This window comes from Primulina tabacum, chromosome 10 (assembly GCF_025594145.1).
Source record: "Primulina tabacum isolate GXHZ01 chromosome 10, ASM2559414v2, whole genome shotgun sequence".
NCBI classification, from domain to species: domain Eukaryota; kingdom Viridiplantae; phylum Streptophyta; class Magnoliopsida; order Lamiales; family Gesneriaceae; genus Primulina; species Primulina tabacum.
In genome coordinates, this window is record NC_134559.1 from 847,481 (window position 1) to 871,212 (window position 23,732).

Genomic DNA, 23,732 nt, shown 5'->3' on the forward strand with positions numbered 1-23,732 from the left:
ATACTAATCAATTTAATTTTCAAAATTATTTAATTAATAATATTTTTTTTATAATTTAGCAAATTTGAAAAATTTATAAAAAAAATAATAAAATAAAAACATCATCGAAATTTTATTGAGAACTTCAATAAAAATCAGTACAAACAATTCACAAAATAAAATATAAAAGACAATTAATTGTTGACGTAACTTGCCCATATGTGTTCAACCAAGTCAGCTCGAAGTTGATGATGTATTTTCCTATCACGTAGATTGCAATTTCTCTTGCTGGAGACGTATCATCGACGTGCTCATACGACCATGGGTAAATTTGGGGAATATTGAAAATTATGAGGGCAAATATTTGGATTGTCTGAAGATGAATTATCTTGTGAGTTGGAAGAACCCAACAAATTCATCTAATATTGATGGTAATTTTTATCCATATGTGGATAGCAAGAAATAAAATGTAATTGTGTAAATTGAAAGAAAAATGATAGTGTTGGGTACAGAATGAGAATATGCCTATTTATAGCCAAAAATGGAATAATAATAATTTTTTAAATGAAATAAAAAAAATTATGCAAAAAAAAAAAAAGAATCGAAATGCATGCAAAAGGAATGGACAATTATATGAGTTTGTGTGAGTCATATATCAAACTAAAGAAATAATAAAAAAAACAAAATTTTGGCACAACTTTTTAATTTTATATTGTGGTGGGATCCACACAATAAACATGGTTTAAAATTATGGACCATGTTTATCCTATAAATCTTGAACCTATAATTCTCAATGCAAAGTTTTTTGTTTGATAATGTTTATTTTATAAAACTCATGCCATGATCCTCCCATTGGAGGTGCTCTCATCAAGGACCAATGACTGTTTCTGTCCACCCAAATGCATCATAAATAGTACTGTCTTCATCCCATATATGTATGTAAGTAAACACACATTAAAGAAATTAATATATTTATTGATCATTAGTATATTTGAAACAAATTAAAAAATATATAATTTTTTATATTTAAAAGGGATGAAGCATTATGGATTAAAATAAAATATTAAATCAACCGCTATTCAGATAACATATCAATAAATAATTTACAAGATTGCGAAAACTTTGAAAGCCCCGATACATATTATATACATATTTTTTATTTTTATTTTTATAAAAATAAACAATATATACGTATATCTATCCAATATGTCTAGCCACATATGATCTTGATCTGAGCCAAATATCTATTGCTCCACCCAAAAGATCGATCCATTACACCCAAATGGATAATAACTCCACGAGCATCAACAATCGGAAGCCCGAAAGAAGCAATAATTTTAACGAAAATGACCAAAATATCGATCACAGCAAAGAAATCGTGGAAAAAGAGGATTCAGTAGAGAAGATATTCGAGAGCAAAGAGGTTCCGCCATGGCAGAAGCAGCTCACCTTCAGGGCCTTCTTCGTGAGCTTTGTTCTGAGTATTCTCTTCACTTTCATAGTGATGAAGCTGAATCTGACGACGGGTATCATCCCTTCGCTGAATGTGTCGGCGGGGCTTTTGGGGTTCTTCTTCCTCAAAGTTTGGACCAAGTTTCTGGAGAAATCTGGGTTTCTCAGACAGCCTTTTACGAGGCAGGAGAATACTGTGATTCAGACCTGTGTTGTAGCTTCCTCCGGCATAGCCTTCAGCGGTACGCACCATCACTTAGCTTCATTATTGTCCATTTATTTTACCTGATTATTCTTTCGATTATCCATTTATATCATCTCTCTTTAAATATTGATTAGTTTGAGAATTTTGCCTTTTCTTTCTTGATTATTGTACTTGTGAAAAATATGACGAGAGCTGAAATACCTTATTATTATTTTTTATTTTAAGGATAGTGAAGCCATGATATTCGTCAACAATTCGAATATTTGGGACAAAGTAATGAATATAATTTCATGAATCTCGAGAAATTAAGTTATCAAGAGGGCGATCGCCTTGCCTTGTCCCCATCTTTCTACGTTGATTTCTGGCAAAAAAAAAAAAAAAAAAAATTAGTCCAACTTTTTTGCCAACCTGGCAACATGGATTAATATTTTAATTTTTAGTCTTTTGTGTGTATATATGAAATCTAATTAATTTAGAGCTTTCAAGGTTTTATATATATATGGAAAAAATTCATGTGAGACCGTCTCACTTGTATAATTTGTGAGATATATATCTTATTTGGGTCATCCATGAAAAAATATTCTTTTTTATGTTAAGAGTATTACTTTTTATTGTGATCATCGGTAGACTCGTATCACAGATAAAGATTTGTGAGACCGTTTCACAGAAGACTTAATATATATATATATCATGATTAGTATTTTACTAGCATATGTTACAACGCAAAAACAAAACTTTTGATAAGATAGTCGAGATTAATTTCTTACTTAATTAATTAAAAAATATTATATTTTATATCAAAAATATTTTTCTCTCGAAATATTACCAATCGACCTGTCAGAATTACTCGTCATAATAACAAGCATTTATTGGGAATATTTCACCCTACATGTAGGGGCAGTGCCCTATGTGTAGATCCAGGGTCGAGATTTAGCCACAAGTACATGAGGTTCACAAAATTTTTTTTAAAATCACAAATATGACTAAATCTGAACCATCTAAATCCTGTGAGACAGTGCCCCACAAGTAGCATCGAACGAACCCATTGAGTGGACCTTACCAACTGTATAGTGTACTTTACAAGTGAATGCATAGTGGGAAGACTTTTGAAATATCAATGGTGGAGTTCAGATTCAGATGACAGCTAAAAAATTAATTAATTCAGGGAGCGTTTGTCATCACAAAAGAATGATTTTTGGCTTGAAAAAATTATTTCAAAACTCGGTTTGTGTACTTTTAGTGCCAGATTCTGAGTTAACTTCAATTTATTTAATCGAAATCGAAAAAACTGTTTTTATAAAATGATTATGAAAAGTTTAGAATGACTTCTTGATCAAACATTGCCCATTTTTACTTTCTGTTTTTAAACACTTTTGATTTTTCACCATTTCTTTATAATTTATTATTTAATTATTTCAGAATATGTTCCAAGCCCCACCATTATTGGTTATAAACTTATTTTCATCTATTTTTTAGATATGATTATTAGTATATAGTTTTTGCGTCGTGGATACGTTAGAACAATTTAGTCAACGGTCCAAAACTTAATGCATGCGAGGTTTTGATATTCAAGAATATGCAGAGGGTCCCAGATTTGGAAATATCAAAACTGAATTTGATGATATTTGTTTTGGGATTTAAAGATGATCTCAATCCCATGTGATCAGTCATCCAAAGTCAAGTCTTTACTATTTTTGTCGTCTTCTAGTTTAATACATATACTTGATTTATTTCTCGACGAACAACAATATAGTTTGTAAATCTAATAATTATCCATTGAGTAAATGTAGTATACATACTGAATTTCTTGATGGCGGTCACGGTGACGATAAATCATTGAAACCCGCGATCGTCGACCGTTGATAAAATTACAGGAAAAGTGTTCTAAAGTCTAAAATTCATTGAGATCTCCCTGACTCCAAATTAAAGAAAAAGACTCCTGAATTTCCCAAATAAGAGAAAATGTTTGTAATGAGAATACAAACAAATGATAAATGTGGAGTATGTGTTTGAATGTTCATTGAAATGCAGCTTTTGAATGAACAAATTTTGATCAATTAATTTTTACAGGAGGTTTTGGCAGCTATCTTTTTGGTATGAGTGAAACTATTGCCAAAACATCTACTGAAGCTAATGACTCACAAAATATCAAGAATCCAGCCCTCACGTGGATGATTGGATTCCTTTTTGTGGTTAGCTTTTTGGGACTCTTTTCCGTGGTGCCTCTCCGTAAGGTCTGTGCATTCTCTCTGACTCCATACTTCCATCTATTTGGTGCTGTTACTTGCCTTTATGGCTGTTACATGTCCTATATCGTTCTGGAACAAAGTGTGAGGGATTTTTCGAACTGAATTGGGGACGAACTCTCCTTTGAGATTATGGCCTAACATTGGTGCTCTAGTTGGGAAGCGAACTTAGAAAGAATTACCATTAGGTGCTGTCACTGTTCTGTAGGATTTTGATGGGAGATGGGGTGTGGTGTCAATTATGTACTACTTGTATCCCATATAGGTTAGATTAAGGTTGAAAGTCATCGAGAGTAGTGGGCATCGACTTCTCAATAGTTAGGCAGTTTCACTAGCGGTGGAATGACTTACACTCCCACCTTATTTAGGATATGGTGTTTCCTCTTTGACTTATTGCCTAGTGGTTTTATAAAGGAGATACATTCATATAGATTCTCATCTTTGAAATCACATATGTAATACTTGACATATTATGTATGTCGATTTGTCCTGTACAGAAACAGAAGTATAATATTCTCAATATTATCACTTAATTCCGAACTCAGAATCTGAATCTATGTTTTAAATGGTTTTCAGATAATGATCATAGACTTCAAACTGACATACCCAAGTGGGACGGCTACCGCTCACTTAATTAACAGCTTCCACACTCCTCAGGGAGCCAAGTTAGCAAAGTGAGCTCCAGTATACGATCACCATAAATCTTGTTTGGAAAACAGTATTTGAATGCACAAGTCTTCTAAATTTATTCGGTCTTGCTTGCCTCCAGGAAACAAGTGAGAGCCTTGGGGAAATTCTTCTCTTTCAGTTTCTTGTGGGGCTTCTTTCAATGGTTTTTCACTGCAGGAGATGGCTGTGGATTCGTTGAATTTCCAACTTTCGGTCTTAAAGCCTACAAAAACAAGTAAAAATAGCCTATATTGACTAACATCATGTAGTTAAATTTGCAGTCTTTATATTCTTGGTATTAGTTTAAGCTTTATACTTGTTGATCAAAAACCAGGTTCTACTTTGATTTCTCAGCAACATATGTCGGTGTCGGTATGATATGCCCATATTTGATCAATGTATCTTTACTAGTTGGAGCCATTCTCTCGTGGGGTATAATGTGGCCACTCATAGAGAATAGGAAAGGTGATTGGTACGCGGCAACGTTGGGGCCTAGCAGTCTCCATGGCATTCAAGGTTACCGGGTATATTAAAATACACTAAACTAAATCTTGAACGGTTCGATGGCCTATATATATAGCCTTTCTTGATTCTTTCACAGGTCTTCATTGCCATAGCCATGATCCTAGGTGATGGCCTATACAACTTCATCAAGGTCCTAAGCCGTACTTTACCTCGGGTTGTACCAACAAATCCGTGATAAAAATTAGGCTTAGCACTCCCAGTCCGGTTCCGATTCATCTCCTTCAAATACTCCTTCAGTATCCTATGATGATGAACGTAGGACCCGACTTTTCCTCAAGGACAAAATCCCTACATGGGTCGCCATTTCTGGGTACATGCTACTTGCCACAATCTCTGCGGCAGCTCTTCCACACATTTTCCATCCACTCAAATGGTACTATATAATTGTCATGTATATATTTGCACCAACACTAGCTTTTTGCAATGCCTACGGATGTGGCTCACCGATTGGAACCTAACATCGACCTATGGAAAGTTGGGCATATTCATGATTGGGGCCTGGGCTGGAGCCTCACATGGGGGAGTTCTTGCCGGACTAGCTGCTTGTGGAGTCATGATGGAATATAGTCTCCACTGCATCAGACCTCACACAAGATTTCAAGACCGGATACATGACTCTAGCATCTCCCAGGTCCATGTTCGTGAGCCAGGTGATCGGGACTGCTATAGGTTGTGTAGTCGCACCGTGCGTATTTTGGATATTCTTCAAGGCATTCCCCGATCTTGGCACGTTGGGCTCACAATATCCGGCACCGTATGCGACTGTCTACCGTGGCTCGCTATCTTGGGGGTCGAGGGGTTTTTCATCTCTGCCAAAGAACTGTCTCACGCTCTGTTGTGTTTTCTTCATAGCAGCAATCGTCATCAACGCATTAAGAGACATTGTAGGGCCAAAATGGGCTAGATTTATTCCTATCCCAATGGCTATGGCTATTCCTTTCTATCTCGGGCCATACTTCACCATTGATATGTGTCTGGGGAGCTTGATTCTTTTCATTTGGGAGAATGTGGATAAGGCTAAGGCCGATGCGTTTGGACCGGCAGTGGCTTCGGGACTGATATGTGGAGATGGGATTTGGACATTGCCCAGTTTCCATCTTGGCTTTGGCTGGTATAAAGCCTCCGATTTGTATGAAGTTCCTGTCAAGAAAAACTAATGCACGCGTGGACACTTTCTTGGGTAAGAATAGTTTGCTCAGCTGCGTTTTCTTTTGTATCCACAGTGTACCCTTGCGATTTCCCGGTTTCATAAATATAAATATTTAAAGTACTATTAAGGGTAATGTAAATTTTATCCAGTGCTTTTTCGTGAACGAAAATGGCTATATGCTAGAGTTGCTAATTTTCATCTTCTGTTTTTTAGTTACGTGATAGTTTTCTTTTGACTATAAGAAGTATTGTTCAATTTTTTCGCGCACGTGCTCTAATTAACTTGAGTAGATTTCTTGTGAGACGGCTCACAAATCTTTATCTGTGAGACGGGTTAATCTTTCCGATATTCACGATAAAAAATAATACTTTTAGCATAAAAGTAATACCCCTATCGATAAACGATTCGTCTCACAAAATACGACTCGTGAGACCGTTTCGCGCAAGTTTTTGCCAATTAATTTATAAAAAAAAATGTTTTTTGTATTAGAAAAATAGTTATCTGATCTTCATTTCTAAGAGGATTTCTGTTGTTGCTCCAAAAGTTTAGCCAACTTGATATGCATTAGTATTTTTACTTTTAGAATCTTGTGTATATGAGATGTAATTTAATTCGGAGTTGGTTTGAAGGGTTATGTTTCATTAGCTTATAGCAATTACAAAGTATTATCTCCGTCATATTATATAGAGTTATTTTTTTAAAACTATTTTAGCATATATATAGCGAAACATCTACAACTAAAACACTACTAGAAATTTTTTTTGTAACTCATTTACCGAAAAATACATTTAAATACATGCATGCAATAATATCGACAATCACACATTTTAAAAAATACTCAACTACTGGGTAAAATATTACAATTTAAAAAATTCAAATTGATAGCCATCATCATATAAAAGATAAAAATGTATAAAAATATCCCTGTTTTACTCTAAACTCATAAACGTATAATGCGGAAAAGCATGAGATTAACAATTATGTCTGCAGGAAAAGGAGAAGCAAGGCTGATGGAGTTCTCATGAGAGCACACTGCACAAGAATATCTCAGGAAGATTCGAAATTTTCAAAATCAATTTATGATTCATACAAAAGATAAGATGGTTTGCATTAGATCTTGGCAACATTATCCAAAATGTGGTAACTCAAGGGATCTCCTAAACTGTGTGAACCACCAACTTTTAAGTAATCAAGTATTGAAAAGAAGTGTTGAAACATCGAATGGTGCACGGAGGTATGTGATCACACGTTACAATCAAATCAATCAAGTAAAGAGATCTCTATTTGCTTCTCATGATTAATGAAGTTAGTTTCTTGATTTTGGAATCTCAACAATGTGAGCAACTAATTGAAAACATGGCTACTGCTATTTCAGATCTGTTGAACAAAGGTGACTCAAAGTACAATTGGATCCTCTCGAAATGGTCATGCATTATCCTTTTTTGTACAAAGAAAACTTGAATAATACAACCATTAAAGTACACCAAGTAACACGATTTAATATTTGAGTTTCAGAAATAATTTATCAGTACATTCTCAAGGACATCCATAAATAGCTCTCTCACATGAATCGTCCATAGACTTCAATTCCTTACTTAGAAGACTAACGTGATCAGGAAAGGGAAATGAGTAGAGAATTAGTTACCTCTGCTTCAACTCCACATAAATGTTTAAGCAACTGCTGAAATCAAAACCTGCAAGAAACACAAGGACATGTTTTCTCAGATTGATAACTCGCGCATTCCCGGTTTCTTGCTAACTTCAGCACACAATTTTGCTCTCTGGATAATGTTTCACACATAATTCGACTTCTATATAAAAGAACCAATTTTCTTGCTAAGTTCACTTCATTTTATCACCGTGAATCATTTGTTCATTTCTTCTACACCATCCCCTTCTCAAAATTCCACACTGTTTGACTCGTGGCCATCTTCATTCCATCTACGGCACCCCCGAGATCAAGAAGTTCCTTCGAATATCATAAACGGGTTTGTCTCAATCAGGCATCCCCTCTCATAAGCCTCCCTCAAGAACACCGTGTGCCTTTTACCTTTGGTCGATAGACAGAAAATCCCGGGATGGTCAAGGAACAAATCCCTCATATTCAAATCAATTCCAAACCACTTCTAAAATGGCTTATATGCTCCACTTCCACCAGCTTCTCCAAAGTCGATTCCCACAGTCCTCTTTTCCACTTTCATCGTTTCTACTATCAGTAACCCTCTTCTGCATTTCTTTGAACCCCATTTCCTCACAAGGACCGATCAGGCAACCTCTGCCATTCCTAACTTTGTCCTTAAATGCTGCTCCGATCGCATCCCTGGTGAACCCATGATTGAAACTGTACTTTAACTCAGTCCTATCTAGACGACAGTCCTCTTTAACAGCACTCCACAAGCCTCCAATACTCAACAACAGGACTAGACATTCATCCAGCACCTTATGTTCGTAAGTATCAAGACGGGTCTTCCGTCTCAGTACCATCTTGAAGCAAAAAAAGGTTAGAATTCTAAAGTCAACGGGGAGACCTAGTTCTCTCCAGACCTTAAAAAATCACTCGAAGTGGTAGCCTTTTGGTCAATGACATGGACATAAGCTTCACCAACCCGGTGACAGCAAGCGGCATATATTTCTCAATGGAATCGGATTCTAGACGAACGAGGTGGAACGCAGCAGCGTGAGAGTGCAGAAAGATTGGAGCTTTGTGGGGTGATTGAAAATGCGGAAGATGCGGGATATCTTCGGGGAAAGCTGCAGGGCCGCGGTTGAGATGGAGGGTTTGGGAGAGACGGTGGAGAAAGTCAAGGGAGACGGAAGGTGGGTGGAGTAGAGGTTAAGGAGAGAATGAGCGAGGAAACTTTTTCCTTTGTATCAAATTTGTTGGTTTGTTTTAGATGCGTGTACATTTGAGAGAGGAAATCTTATGTATGCTGCTGTTGTTTGTCTTGGCGTCTCTGCTTTGAGTGGTTTCATCAAGAGGTAAGACTTTCTTGTGTTGCCTTGTAATACTTCATCTCTGGCCAGCTGTGGTTGATTATCTTCACTTTAAAGGTACAGATTACCAAACTTGATTTTGACCTGTGCTGTAGTTAGAGATTTTGCATGAATGATTGAAATGTTAAGAATCTTATGAATGGTTGATTGACTTGGGCGTTATTGTACTTAGACTATAGTGTGACGCACGATTGATAATCCAGAAATGGTATAAATCACGTTGCATAAAAATTGACTCAGCCAACATTTGGCATTCTCGTTATTGATATATGCAATGCAATGTGTTTTTTCTCCATGGTTCCAAAACTTCTTCTGGTGACAATATGATCCAAGCTCATCTTAGAACTTGTCCCTGGTTGGATGAACTTTGACATGCGATTGCTTGGTTTCGGTGTGCTTTAGGTTTTATCACATCGTTAGTTATCGTAGACTAACAATGCTAGCTGCTCTCACTCTTTGAATCCTTTCCAACTTCCATCGTACTACCAAAAAGTATGAATCTCCAACAGTATATGTGATTAAGAACTGGTGCCAAGTTGTTGTGAGTTGTGATATAGTGGATGGTTATTAGGGTGCAGATCTCCCGGTTGTCTGTAACCCCCACCTAGTTACGTGGTTCCTTTCCTTGGCAAAAGATACAGCTAGTTGAGCATGTTGGAAGTCATGCATAGAATCTCACTCCAATTGGAATTCCTCCAGATATCGTTCTTTTTTTCTTATGAATAGCATAATCGTTGATACTTGGTTGCCCAAGTTTGCATCTCAACATCTCAATTTTGTTTGGCTGAGCTCTTCTTTCATCCACAAAAAAATATCAAACCATCAATTTCCTCCTATTTTTCTAATTTTCAGTGGTTTGTAATGTGGTCATGTTGTTTGGGCTTTCTCTATTTGTCCACGTTGTGTGCTGATTTGATTATTTTCTATAAGAGTTGTATGTTTTGTGGTGGAGGGAAATATGGTGTCAGAAGTTAATCCCAAATGTGATTATTTTGGCTTTCCTTTCTCACAAGGCATAACTATTGTTATGATGATTTATATTATTCTTTTTGGGAGGAAATTTGTCCACAAGTGTTGGCTGAAATCTGTTGGATCTTCCAAAATTTTCATGTATTCAAGTGTTTTTCTAATGATATAACATTTTTAATAATATTTAAAATTTAAATTTATTCGTCGCATTTTACTGAACTGTTAATTTAACTTTAATGTTTATTGATTTAATTTTTACAAAACAAAATTTCGTCATACATATATACAATTTTAGTTTTAAAATTAGAGCAAGTGTGAAGAAAATGCATAGCAATAGCCCATAGACCTTTTTTAGTGGAATCAATTTTATAAATTAACTAGGCTTGTAAACTAGAAAATGAAAAAAATCTCTCGATATTTATTTATCTAATTCTCCATGTTTAAAAAAAAATAAATAAAAAACATATCTAGAATTGCTATTATATCAATATTTACGTATAATTCGAGGGTAAGTGTAGTGCTAAATAAAATCATGTCATATTATTTAAATAGAGATATGGTTCTAATTGCAAAAAGATACAAAGTCAAGAAAGATGCTTGGACCAAATGTTGGACAAATTGCACCAGGAGATAGCATTTTTGGAATTGGGGGATGACAAAGAAAATCTACATCAATTCCTGGACTCGAGACCACCAGATGTTGTTTCTCTTACGCAAATATGCAACACAAAACATTTATTACCAGTCAATCTGGATTTTAGTTCCGTTTCTGATCTTATATATATGACCTTACAGTTTCAGGTACAACGATTCTATTTTTGCTATAATCAGAAGTCTCGCGTTAGAGTTTCATCTACTACAAAATTGGCTGGGTCTTCACATTTGTTTTTTTAATCGCTGAGCACAGCTGATCAGAAGGAAGCCTAAAATTCTAATATGCCTGCAGAACAACAGATCCTAGTATGCACAATTTTTCCTATTATGATATGGAAACTTTTAGCTATTTGGACACGCTTCATCGTATCTAATCCTATATTACTTATTCAGATACAAAGTATAAACTAATACTTATTCACTCAGCAGATAAACGATCCTTTCCATAGAATGCTATTATAATTTGCTTCACTAAAGGTCAGACTTATTGAAAATGGGAGATTATTATTTGTTTCTTTATGTGTTTGGGTAGAAGAATGATCCATTATCTCAAGGAGAGGTTCCTATTAACACATACGCAAAATCAAGAATAAAAGGGAAAAGAGAGGTTGGATATATTTTGGAATCCCATTTTGGCCATAGCTACATCACTTCCAGACACGACACACAATACAAACTACGACAATTCAACTTCAAGATTATTTGACTGGTAGCATGAATTAGAAAAGGACTTGTTGGTCAAAAAGGGATCTAGTATGTGTTGGTATAAGTAGGGATATAGCTTTTCGAGTTGTTATTCACTAGCCACTAAAATGAAGATATTTTGTAGTCATGTCTACAGATTGATCCGTGAATATAATTTTATTCTTTTCTAGCTGTATAAAGAATATATATCCTTTTACGGTTTAAGCTCAAAATTTTAACTTGATTAACATAGTTTCTGTTATATTAATCTCAGATTTTGTCAAGACAACAAGCTCAGAGAGAAGAGGAGCTTGCTCAAACCCATCAACATATACTTGTACTTCATGTAAGTGCTTGTTGTGGGACAATAAATACCCATGACTCAAAGTTTTGAGATGGTGGATGCACATGTTCCAAACAGAGGGTGATAAATTGTTCGATTTAAATTGAAAGTTTTTAAAATGAACAAATAAAATCTATTTGAATATTTTCTAAACTTTTACAATGTTGATTGCTTGTCAAAACCAAGAAAAAAGTTTTAGCGATAACCTAGATTCACAATCAGAGCACAAGGTAGCAATTCTCCTGTGGTGCAATGGTACTGCTCTGAAAACGGTGAGTTGCGATTGCATGTCGAATTATTTATCATAAGCTTGCCACTTGACTAACCCTTAACTAGATATTTGTACTTGCTTTATTTGATTGAACTTAACGGGACCCTGGTGATGGGGTTTAATTTGTCAATTTATCCAAAACCTCACGGGCAGCAGGTTTTTTCATCATGCTTGTGGCTAGTCTTCTTGTAACAATACTCATTTATGCTAAATATCTCGATGTGATCTTTGACAAAATATTATGCAATACTGTGGAGATGAAAGTCGCAGCAGTCTGTACATATTATAGCTATGGATCTATATGAACCTCAATAATTCATTTACTCTCAAGTTAGCAGGTTTTATGTCCTGAATGTTTTGGATGGTAACTTCTTTGTTACGTAGAGAATTAGTAATATGATTGCAAGAACTGATTTGTCCCTCAATATAAAGGAATGCTAATTAAACGACGGCCTTAAAATTTTTTTTATTACTGGTTGTATTGGAGAATACCACCTCAGAGTCTTGTTCTCTACCTATGGTAAAATTTAATTATTTATTTTTGGTTGAGTAAAGGCAGGCTTTTATTGACTAACAGAACTCACTGTTGATCGTTTCTTACTCTCCTTTTCCAATGAATGGGTGAAGTGGAGAGACTGTTACCTGTTATGGCAATTCTCCTTCAGTTCAGCCGTGTGGAGATAACTCACATATGGGATTATACTTGTAATATATCACAGTGCAATAATTTTTCCACAATTCCTATTTATTCACTTGCTTTAGTTCATATACATACATGCTTGATTTAAAGGAGATGCAAGACTTTTGTCTTAGCATGGTTTCAAATTTGACTCATTAGCGACTTCTTAATATGTAAATATGTACACTCTACGATATATGATTATAAAATCTGATCAAGTGAATATTTTATTAAAATTTGACCTCTTGTATGGCATTGACAGATCGACGGTGGAATTTGGGATTATCTTGTGAATCTGGCATTAGATTTGGCCTTTTCAGTTGCTTCATTTGGCACAAATGCACTTTATCGTACATAATAAATTTTGAGTTTGCAAAGAAATGACATATACTTAGCTATGAACTTTTAATAATTTATTTTTTGAAAAATTGCCTCTGCATCTCTTATTTACGTCGATTCTGAAAGCCTTATTTTTTTTTTATTTCATCTACTCTAATAATATATAGGAAAATGGATAAAATAAGAAACGTTATCCTATATCGAATAATTAATTAAAATGCATGTTTGTCCCCATTAAACAACATTTCCAAAATTTATTTATTGGATAATATTTTTCATGGTCACTTGTGAGTCAAGTGTGGTTTTTAAGGTTAAACTGGAATGGGAACAGCTAAAATTCAACCTTTTCCCCCAACTTATTCTCATCTTTAAAGTCAACCCAACCAGGCAGGCAGTTCACACAATTAGATTCATAAACAAGAATATAATTTAAGTTTTTAATTGGTATATTGATAATATGAAACCCCAATTAAGTTAAATTTATAAAATGATTTACAAAATAGGCAATTCAGGGCATCTCCAGTCATAAACATAATCACCAGGTTTATTCTGTGCCACATCACTGCCACATTAAAAATTAAAAGCCTCATTATTTTTAAACATTTTCACCCCAATCATAAACCCAAAAACACAATTTTTGTATGACCCCACTATCAAATCACTTATTTAGTTACTCATTTTAAGTTACTACCTTTATTTTTTACTTTCACTTATATATTTGACTAAATATATTTTATACTAATCAATTTACATTTTCAAAATTATTTAATTAATAATATTTTTTTTATAATTTAGCAAATTGAAAAATTTTAAAAAAAATATAAATAAAAACTCAGCGAAATTTATTGATAACTTCAATAAAATCAGTACAAACAGATTCACAAAATAAAATATAAAGACATTAATTGTTGACGTACGTGCCAGTATTGTGTTCAACCAAGTCAGCTCGAAGTGATGATGTATTTTCCTATCCTTAGATTGCAATTTCTCTTGCTGGAGACGTATCATCGACGTGCTCATACACCATGGGGTAAGATTTGGGGAATATGAAAATTATGAGGTCAAATATTTGGATTTGTCTGAAGATGAATTATCTTGTGAGTTGGAAGAACCCAACAAATTCATCTAATATTGATGGTAATTTTTATCCATAATGTGTGATAGCAAGAAATAAAATGTAATTGTGTAAATTGAAAGAAAAAATGATAGTGTTGGTACAGAATGAGAATAGGCCTATTTATAGCCAAAAATGGAATAATAATAATTTTTTAAATGAAATAAAAAAATTATGCAAAAAAAAAAAAAATCGAAATGCATGCAAAAAGGAATGGACAATTATATGAGTTTGTGAGTCATATATCAAACTAAAGAAATAATAAAAAAAACAAAATTTTGGCACAACTTTTTAATTTTTATATTGTGGTGGGATCCACACAATAAACATGGTTTAAAATTATGGACCATGTTTATCCTATAAATCTTGAACCTATAATTCTCATGCAAAGTTTTTTTGTTGATAATGTTTATTTATAAAAATCATGCCATGATCCTCCCATTGGAGGTGCTCTCATCAAGGACCAATGACTGTTTCTGTCCACCCAAATGCATCATAATAGTACTCTTCATCCCATATGTATGTAAGTAAACACACATTAAAGAAATTAATATATTTATTGATCATTAGTATATTGAAACAAATTAAAAAATATATAATTTTTTATATTTAAAAGGGATGAAGCATTATGGATTAAAATAAATATTAAATCAACCGCTATTCAGATAACATATCAATAAATAATTTACAAGATTGCGAAAACTTTGAAAGCCCCGATACATATTATATACATATTTTTATTTTATTTTTATAAAAAATAAACAATATATACGTTATCTATCCAATATGTCTAGCCACATATGACTTGTATCTGAGCCAAATATCTATTGCTCCCACCCAAAGATCGATCCATTACACCCAAATGGATAATAACTCCACGAGCATCAACAATCGGAAGCCCGAAAGAAGCAATAATTTAACGAAAATGACCAAAATATCGATCACAGCAAAGAAATCGTGGAAAAGAGGATTCAGTAAGAGAGATAGTCGAGAGCAAAGAGGTTCCGCCATGGCAGAAGCAGCTCACCTTCAGGGCCTTCTTCGTGAGCTTTGTTCTGAGTATTCTCTTCACTTTCATAGTGATGAAGCTGAATCTGACGACGGGTATCATCCCTTCGCTGAATGTGTCGGCGGGGCTTTTGGGGTTCTTCTTCCTCAAAGTTGGGACCAAGTTTCTGGAGAAATCTGTGGTTTCTCAGACAGCCTTTTACGAGGCAGGAGAATACTGTGATTCAGACCTGTGTTGTAGCTTCCTCCGGCATAGCCTTCAGCGGTACGCACCATCACTTAGCTTCATTATTGTCCATTTATTTTACCTGATTATTCTTTCGATTATCCATTTATATCATCTCTCTTTAAATATTGATTAGTTTGAGAATTTGCCTTTTCTTTCTTGATTATTGTACTTGTGAAAAATATGACGAGAGCATGAAATACCTTATTATTATTTTTTATTTTAAAGGATAGTGAAGCCATGATATTCGTCAACAATTCGAATATTTGGGACAAAGTAATGAATATAATTTCATGAATCTCGAGAAAGTTAAGTTATCAAGAGGGCGATCGCCTTGCCTTGTCCCCATCTTTCTACGTTGATTTCTGGCAAAAAAAAAAAAAAAAAATTAGTCCAACTTTTTTGCCAACCTGGCAACATGGATTAATATTTTAATTTTTAGTCTTTTGTGTGTATATATGAAATCTAATTAATTTAGAGCTTTCAAGGTTTTATATATATATGGAAAAAAATTCATGTGAGACCGTCTCACTTGTATATTTGTGAGATATATATCTTATTTGGGTCATCCATGAAAAAATATTCTTTTTATGTTAAGAGTATTACTTTTATTGTGATCATCGGTAGACTCGTATCACAGATAAAGATTTGTGAGACCGTTTCACAGAAGACTTAATATATATATATCATGATTAGTATTTTACTAGCATATGTTACAACGCAAAAACAAAACTTTTTGATAAGATAGTCGAGATTAATTTCTTACTTAATTAATTAAAAAATATTATATTTTATATCAAAAATATTTTTCATCTCGAAATATTACCAATCGACCTGTCAGAATTACTCGTCATAATAACAAGCATTTATTGGGAATATTTCACCCTACATGTAGGGGCAGTGCCCTATGTGTAGATCCCAGGGTCGAGATTTAGCCACAAGTACATGAGGTTCACAATTTTTTTTAAAATCACAAATATGACTAAATCTGAACCATCTAAATCCTGTGAGACAGTGCCCCACAAGTAGCATCGAACGAACCCATTGAGTGGGACCTTACCAACTGTATAGTGTACTTTACAAGTGAATGCATAGTGGGAAGACTTTTTGAAATATCAATGGTGGAGTTCAGATTCAGATGACAGCTAAAAAATTAATTAATTCAGGGAGCGTTTGTCATCACAAAAGAAATGATTTTTGGCTTGAAAAAAATTATTTCAAAACTCGGTTTGTGTACTTTTTAGTGCCAGATTCTGAGTTAACTTCAATTTATTTAATCGAATCGAAATCGAAAAAAAACTGTTTTTATAAATGATTATGAAAAGTTTAGAATGACTTCTTGATCAAACATTTGCCCATTTTTACTTTTTGTTTTTAAACACTTTGATTTTTCACCATTTCTTTATAATTTATTATTTAATTATTTCAGAATATGTTCCAAGCCCCACATTATTGGTTATAAACTTATTTTCATCTATTTTTTTAGATATGATTATTAGTATATAGTTTTGCGTCGTGGATACGTTAGAACAATTTAGTCAACGGTCCAAAACTTAATGCATGCGAGGTTTTGATATTCAAGAATATGCAGAGGGTCCCAGATTTGGAAATATCAAAACTGAATTTGATGATATTTGTTTTGGGATTTAAAGATGATCTCAATCCCATGTGATCAGTCATCCAAAGTCAAGTCTTTACTATTTTTTGTCGTCTTCTAGTTAATACATATACTTGATTTATTTCTCGACGAACAACAATATAGTTTGTAAATCTAATAATTATCCATTGAGTAAATGTAGTATACATACTGAATTTCTTGATGGCGGTCACGGTTGACGATAAATCATTGAAACCCGCGATCGTCGACCGTTGATAAAATTACAGGAAAAGTGTTCTAAAGTCTAAATTCATTGAGATCTCCCTGACTCCAAATTAAAGAAAAAGACTCCTGAATTTCCCAAATAAGAGAAAATGTTTGTAATGAGAATACAAACAAAATGATAAATGTGGAGTATGTGTTTGAATGTTCATTGAAATGCAGCTTTTGAATGAACAAATTTTGATCAATTAATTTTTACAGGAGGTTTGGCAGCTATCTTTTTGGTATGAGTGAAACTATTGCCAAAACATCTACTGAAGCTAATGACTCACAAAATATCAAGAATCCAGCCCTCACGTGGATGATTGGATTCCTTTTTGTGGTTAGCTTTTTGGGACTCTTTTCCGTGGTGCCTCTCCGTAAGGTCTGTGCATTCTCTCTGACTCCATACTTCCATCTATTTGGTGCTGTTACTTGCCTTTATGGCTGTTACATGTCCTATATCGTTCTGGAACAAAGTGTGAGGGATTTTTCGAACTGAATTGGGGACGAACTCTCCTTTGAGATTATGGCCTAACATTGGTGCTCTAGTTGGGAAGCGAACTTAGAAAGAATTACCATTAGGTGCTGTCACTGTTCTGTAGGATTTTGATGGGAGATGGGGTGTGGTGTCAATTATGTACTACTTGTATCCCATATAGGTTAGATTAAGGTTGAAAGTCATCGAGAGTAGTGGGCATCGACTTCTCAATAGTTAGGCAGTTTCACTAGCGGTGGAATGACTTACACTCCCACCTTATTTAGGATATGGTGTTTCCTCTTTGACTTATTGCCTAGTGGTTTTATAAAGGAGATACATTCATATAGATTCTCATCTTTGAAATCACATATGTAATACTTGACATATTATGTATGTCGATTTGTCCTGTACAGAAACAGAAGTATAATATTCTCAATATTATCACTTAATTCCGAACTCAGAATCTGAATCTATGTTTTAAATGGTTTTCAGATAATGATCATAGACTTCAAACTGACATACCCAAGTGGGACGGCTACCGCTCACTTAATTAACAGCTTCCACACTCCTCAGGGAGCCAAGTTAGCAAAGTGAGCTCCAGTATACGATCACCATAAATCTTGTTTGGAAAACAGTATTGAATGCACAAGTCTTCTAAATTTATTCGGTCTTGCTTGCCTCCAGGAAACAAGTGAGAGCCTTGGGGAAGTCTTCTCTTTCAGTTTCTTGTGGGGCTTCTTTCAATGGTTTTTCACTGCAGGAGATGGCTGTGGATTCGTTGAATTTTCCAACTTTCGGTCTTAAAGCCTACAAAAACAAGTAAAAATAGCCTATATTGACTAACAATCATGTAGTTAAATTTGCAGTCTTTATATCTTGGTATTAGTTTAAGCTTTATACTTGTTGATCAAAAACCAGGTTCTACTTTGATTTCTCAGCAACATATGTCGGTGTCGGTATGATATGCCCATATTTGATCATGTATCTTTACTAGTTGGAGCCATTCTCTCGTGGGGTATAATGTGGCCACTCATAGAGAATAGGAAAGGTGATTGGTACGCCGGCAACGTTGGGGCCTAGCAGTCTCCATGGCATTCAAGGTTACCGGGTATATTAAAATACACTAAACTAAATCTTGAACGGTTCGATGGCCTATATATATAGCCTTTCTTGATTCTTTCACAGGTCTTCATTGCCATAGCCATGATCCTAGGTGATGGCCTATACAACTTCATCAAGGTCCTAAGCCGTACTTTACTCGGGTTGTACCAACAAATCCGTGATAAAAAATTTAGGCTTAGCACTCCCAGTCGGTTCCGATTCATCTCCTTCAAATACTCCTTCAGTATCCTATGATGATGAACGTAGGACCCGACTTTTCCTCAAGGACAAAATCCCTACATGGGTCGCCATTTCTGGGTACATGCTACTTGCCACAATCTCTGCGGCAGCTCTTCCACACATTTTCCATCCACTCAAATGGTACTATATAATTGTCATGTATATATTTGCACCAACACTAGCTTTTTGCAATGCCTACGGATGTGGGCTCACCGATTGGAACCTAACATCGACCTATGGAAAGTTGGGCCATATTCATGATTGGGGCCTGGGCTGGAGCCTCACATGGGGGAGTTCTTGCCGGACTAGCTGCTTGTGGAGTCATGATGAATATAGTCTCCACTGCATCAGACCTCACACAAGATTTCAAGACCGGATACATGACTCTAGCATCTCCCAGGTCCATGTTCGTGAGCCAGGTGATCGGGACTGCTATAGGTTGTGTAGTCGCACCGTGCGTATTTTGGATATTCTTCAAGGCATTCCCCGATCTTGGCACGTTGGGCTCACAATATCCGGCACCGTATGCGACTGTCTACCGTGGCATCGCTATCTTGGGGGTCGAGGGGTTTTCATCTCTGCCAAAGAACTGTCTCACGCTCTGTTGTGTTTTCTTCATAGCAGCAATCGTCATCAACGCATTAAGAGACATTGTAGGGCCAAAATGGGCTAGATTTATTCCTATCCCAATGGCTATGGCTATTCCTTTCTATCTCGGGCCATACTTCACCATTGATATGTGTCTGGGGAGCTTGATTCTTTTCATTTGGGGAGAATGTGGATAAGGCTAAGGCCGATGCGTTTGGACCGGCAGTGGCTTCGGGACTGATATGTGGAGATGGGATTTGGACATTGCCCAGTTCCATCTTGGCTTTGGCTGGTATAAAGCCTCCGATTTGTATGAAGTTCCTGTCAAGAAAAACTAATGCACGCGTGGACACTTTCTTGGGTAAGAACTAGTTTGCTCAGCTGCGTTTTCTTTTGTATCCACAGTGTACCCTTGCGATTTCCCGGTTTCATAAATATAAATATTTAAGTACTATTAAGGGTAATGTAAATTTTATCCAGTGCTTTTTCGTGAACGAAAATGGCTATATGCTAGAGTTGCTAATTTTCATTCTTCTGTTTTTTAGTTACGTGATAGTTTTCTTTTTTGACTATAAGAAGTATTTCAATTTTTCGCGCACGTGCTCTAATTAACTTGAGTAGATTTCTTGTGAGACGGTCTCACAAATCTTTATCTGTGAGACGGGTTAATCTTTCCGATATTCACGATAAAAAATAATACTTTTAGCATAAAAAGTAATACCCTATCGATAAACGATTCGTCTCACAAAATACGACTCGTGAGACCGTTCGCGCAAGTTTTTTGCCAATTAATTTTATAAAAAAAATGTTTTTTGTATTAGAAAAATAGTTATCTGATCTTCATTTCTAAGAGGATTTCTGTTGTTGCTCCAAAATTTTAGCCAACTTGATATGCATTAGTATTTTTACTTTAGAATCTTGTGTATATGAGATGTAATTTAATTCGGAGTTGGTTGAAGGGTTATGTTTCATTAGCTTATAGCAATTACAAGTATTATCTCCGTCATAATTATATAGATTATTTTTTTAAAACTATTTTAGCATATATATAGCGAAACATCTACAACTAAAACACTACTAGAAATTTTTTTTGTAACTCATTTACGAAAAATACATTTAAATACATGCATGCAATAATTATCGACAATCACACATTTAAAAAATACTCAACTACTGGGTAAAAATATTACAATTTAAAAAAATTCAAATTGATAGCCATCATCATATAAAAGATAAAAATGTATAAAAATATCCATGTTTTACTCTAAACTCATAAACGTATAATGCGGAAAAGCATGAGATTAACAATTATGTCTGCAGGAAAAGGAGAAGCAAGGCTGATGGAGTTCTCATGAGAGCACACTGCACAAGAATATCTCAGGAAGATTCGAAATTTCAAAATCAATTTATGATTCATACAAAAGATAAGATGGTTTGCATAAGATCTTGGCAACAATTATCCAAAATGTGGTACTCAAGGGATCTCCTAAACTGTGTGAACCACCAACTTTTAAGTAATCAAGTATTGAAAAGAAGTGTTGAAACATCGAATGGTGCACGGAGGTATGTGATCACACGTTACAATCAAATCAAATCAAGTAAAGAGATCTCTATTTGCTTCTCATGATTAATGAAGTTAGTTTCTTGATTTTGGAATCTCAACAATGTGAGCAACTAATTGAAAACATGGCTACTGCTATTTCAGATCTGTTGAACAAAGGTGACTCAAAGTACAATTTGGATCCTCTCGAAATGGTCATGCATTATCCTTTTTTTGTACAAAGAAAACTTGAATAATACAACCATTAAAGTACACCAAGTAACACGATTTAATATTTGAGTTCAGAAATAATTTATCAGTACATTCTCAAGGACATCCATAAATAGCTCTCTCACATGAATCGTCCATAGACTTCAATTCCTTACTTAGAAGACTAACGTGATCAGGAAAGGGAAATGAGTAGAGAATTAGTTACCTCTTGCTTCAACTCCACATAAATGTTTAAGCAACTGCTGAAATCAAAACCTGCAAGAAACACAAGACATGTTTTCTCAGATTGATAACTCGCGCATTCCCGGTTTCTTGCTAACTTCAGCACACAATTTTGCTCTCTGGATAATGTTTCACACATAATTCGACTTCTATATAAAGAACCAATTTTCTTGCTAAGTTCACTTCATTTTATCACCGTGAATCATTTGTTCATTTCTTCTACACCATCCCCTTCTCAAAATTCCACACTGTTTGACTCGTGGCCATCTTCATTCCATCTACGGCACCCCCGAGATCAAGAAGTTTCCTTCGAATATCATAAACGGGGTTTGTCTCAATCAGGCATCCCCTCTCATAAGCCTCCCTCAAGAACACCGTGTGCCTTTTACCTTTGGTCGATAGACAGAAAATCCCGGGATGGTCAAGGAACAAATCCCTCATATTCAAATCAATTCCAAACCACTTCCTAAAATGGCTTATATGCTCCACTTCCACCAGCTTCTCCAAAGTCGATTCCCACAGTCCTCTTTTCCACTTTCATCGTTCTACTATCAGTAACCCTCTTCTGCATTTCTTTGAACCCCATTTCCTCACAAGGACCGATATCAGGCAACCTCTGCCATTCCTTAACTTTGTCCTTAAAATGCTTCTCCGATCGCATCCCTGGTGGAAACCCATGATTGAAACTGTACTTTAACTCAGTCCTATCTAGACGACAGTCCTCTTTACAGCACTCCACAAGCCTCCAATACTCAACAACAGGAACTAGACATTCATCCAGCACCTTATGTTCGTTAAGTATCAAGACGGGTCTTCGTCTCAGTACCATCTTGAAGCAAAAAAGGTTAGAATTCTAAAGTCAACGGGGAGACCTAGTTCTCTCCAGACCTTAAAAATCACTCGAAGTGGTAGCCTTTTGGTCAATGACATGGACATAAGCTTCACCAACCCGGTGACAGCAAGCGGCATATATTTCTCAATGGAATCGGATTCTAGACGAACGAGGTGGAACGCAGCAGGCGTGAGAGTGCAGAAAGATTGGAGCTTTGTGGGGTGATTGAAAATGCGGAAGATGCGGGATATCTTCGGGGGAAAGCTGCAGGGCCGCGGTTGAGATGGAGGGTTTGGGAGAGACGGTGGAGAAAGTCAAGGGAGACGGAAGGTGGGTGGAGTAGAGGTTAAGGAGAGAATGAGCGAGGAAACTTTTTCCTTTGTATCAATATTTGTTGGTTTGTTTTAGATGCGTGTAAGCATTTGAGAGAGGAAATCTTATGTATGCTGCTGTTGTTTGTCTTGGCGTCTCTGCTTTGAGTGGTTTCATCAAAGAGGTAAGACTTTCTTGTGTTGCCTTGTAATACTTCATCTCTGGCCAGCTGTGGTTGATTATCTTCACTTAAAGGTACAGATTACCAAACTTGATTTTGACCTGTGCTGTAGTTAGAGATTTTGCATGAATGATTTGAAATGTTAAGAATCTTATGAATGGTTGATTGACTTGGGCGTTATTGTACTTAGACTATAGTGTGACGCACGATTGATAATCCAGAAATGGTATAAATCACGTTGCATAAAAAATTGACTCAGCCAACATTTGGCATTCTCGTTATTGATATATGCAATGCAATGTGTTTTTTCTCCATGGTTCCAAAACTTCTTCTGGTGACAATATGATCCAAGCTCATCTTAGAACTTGTCCCTGGTTGGATGAACTTTGACATGCGATTGCTTGGTTTCGGTGTGCTTTAGGTTTTATCACATCGTTAGTTATCGTAGACTAACAATGCTAGCTGCTCTCACTCTTTGAATCCTTTCCAACTTCCATCGTACTACCAACTAATTTAAAGTATTAGAATCTGCCAACAGTACAGTACTGTTTGAGTAAAACCTGGAATTGCCAGTTGGTATTGTGATTAAAGGTGAGATTCTGGTTGTCTTTGGTGCAACAACCCATACCCTAGGTGAAG

The 23,732-nt window shown here is 35.4% G+C and overlaps 4 pseudogenes; 2 read left to right on the forward strand and 2 right to left on the reverse strand.

Moving 5' to 3' along the window:
• The first annotated feature begins 1,179 nt into the window (after window positions 1-1,179).
• Window positions 1,180-6,357, forward strand: LOC142505687 (putative metal-nicotianamine transporter YSL7; annotated as a pseudogene).
• Window positions 6,358-8,184: 1,827 nt separating this feature from the next.
• On the reverse strand, window positions 8,185-9,053 carry LOC142505959 (protein ROOT PRIMORDIUM DEFECTIVE 1-like; annotated as a pseudogene).
• Window positions 9,054-17,578: 8,525 nt separating this feature from the next.
• Window positions 17,579-20,305, forward strand: LOC142505769 (putative metal-nicotianamine transporter YSL7; annotated as a pseudogene).
• A 771-nt stretch (window positions 20,306-21,076) lies between these two features.
• Window positions 21,077-23,131, reverse strand: LOC142505961 (protein ROOT PRIMORDIUM DEFECTIVE 1-like; annotated as a pseudogene).
• Window positions 23,132-23,732: the final 601 nt, after the last annotated feature.